Source organism: Manihot esculenta, chromosome 15 (assembly GCF_001659605.2).
Source record: "Manihot esculenta cultivar AM560-2 chromosome 15, M.esculenta_v8, whole genome shotgun sequence".
Classification (NCBI taxonomy): Eukaryota; Viridiplantae; Streptophyta; class Magnoliopsida; order Malpighiales; family Euphorbiaceae; genus Manihot; species Manihot esculenta.
In genome coordinates this window covers 12066830-12068674 of record NC_035175.2, presented here as the reverse complement: position 1 = coordinate 12068674, position 1845 = coordinate 12066830, and the positions used below count along the sequence as shown (strand labels likewise).

The following is a 1845-nucleotide window of genomic DNA, read 5'->3' as shown; positions in this document are numbered from 1 at the left end:
ACAAGCTTTTACCATCACCCAAGAAAACCTCATCTGGACCACCATAATCGGAATATCCCTGCAGCATATTAGGATTAGAAACAACATGATGGGAGGCTCCACTGTCAAATAACCAAGGCTGAGAAGTCGAAGCAGACATCACAGAAGTAGCATTTACTGCTGGTGTAGAAGCAGTAGCTGTAGATGTTTCAGTTCGAATAGACATGTTATTGTCTTTCAGAAATTTTGCAAGTTTGCGACACTCAGTTGTAGTATGTCCAGTAAACTCACAAAATTGACAAACTACATCAGGCCGATAATTGTTTCGACCACTATGTCCACCTCGTCCACGACGAGAAGTGGAAGTCTGATTGTAGCGATTGGACTGATTATAGCCACTGTTTTGAACCTTACTATCAGACCTCTGTGTATAATTCACAGTAGCAATCGCAGGAATAGCTGCCTGTTCTTTTTTTTTGAATTCTCTCTCAAAATCAGTCAGCTTTTCAAATAAGTCATTAAAAGAAATCGCAGATTCTCGTACCTTTATAGCAGCAACAATAGGTTTATATTCATCACCTAACTGGGCAATAATATGGACAATTAAATCTTCATCACAAATTGGATTTTGTGTAAGAGCCAACTCATCAGCAATAGCTCGCATCTCATTGAGATAAGTCGCAACAACCTTGTTGCCTTTAGAGTTTGTCGCCAATCTCGTTTTAAGAGAAAGAATTCTGGAACGTGATGCATTAGCATAACTTTGATTCAAGCGATCCCATGCTTCTTTCGCTGAACCAACAGACGAGATTAATGGTTGAATAGCTTCTGAACAACTACCTAAAAGGGCACTAACAAGCATATGGTCTTGTCGAAACCAAGTTGCATAGGCCGAATTTTGAGTTTTCTCTTTGTCATTGAGAAATTGCGATGGTGCCGGTTGCAAACCATCAAGGAATCCCATCAAATCAAGTCCAAGCAAAGTGGATTGAACCTGCTTCCTCCAAACAGGGAAACTATCTTGCGTCAATCGAATAGGAAAATGCGTAGGTGCATTGATCTGGACTACTGCAGTCGAAGCAGAAGCAGCCATATCAAAAGAACGAAGATAGGAAGTGTAATACCCGGCTAGACCCCGGTATCAGAATTCCTACGTTCCGGCGGATTTTTCGTTGGAAGTCGGGATTCGAGGATGTCGGAGCTTGCCCTAAGGGTATAAGAAAGGTTTTTAAGATGTTTTTTTAAGTGTTTTTATCATGTTTGCATGTTTTGAGTTAAGAAAATTGAGTTTTGAAATGAAAAGGCCAAGGGGACAAAAGCCAGGTTCAGCCGCCGAAGGTGAAGTTCGGCCGCCGAAAGTTGCATGGTTTCGCATGCACGTTAGGCCGCCGAAGGAAGAGTCGGTTGGTCACTACAAAAGCCCCTTTGCCCGAGACTTGAGTGTTAAACACTTTGTTTTTGGGTCAAAGGTAGGTTCAAGCTCTCCTTGGTGTGATTTCTCATGTTTTTCTCAAATCTTGCATGTTTTAACTTGCTTTGAGTTTTGTTTTAGAGATTTGAGCAAAAGGAAGCAAAGTTGTGCACTTGGAGATTTTGATTGAGTTTTTCCCCATCTCCAAGCTTGGATCATCAATCCTCTAGTTCTTCAAGAGGTAAGCATGGATCCTCACCTCCCCTTATGTTTAAAGCAAGTTTTAAGAGGTTTAGTGAGTGTATGGCATGATTTGGGGGTATAAACATGAGTTTGAGCATATGTTGATCATATGAGTTTCTATGAGTTTTGTTGTTGTCTTTGAGGCTTGAACTAGTTTTTAGGCCTCTATATGCATGAGATATGTTATATGTTAGTTGAGAAGTGTTGGTATG

The 1845-nt window shown here is 40.8% G+C and overlaps 1 non-coding gene across 1 annotated transcript; it reads right to left on the bottom strand.

Annotated features, from left to right (window-relative positions):
* Positions 1-471: 471 nt before the first annotated feature.
* Positions 472-604, bottom strand: LOC122722023. The gene has a single exon (XR_006348874.1). It is a non-coding gene; the product is annotated as a small nucleolar RNA Z247 (small nucleolar RNA).
* Between the last annotated feature and the right edge of the window lie 1241 nt (positions 605-1845).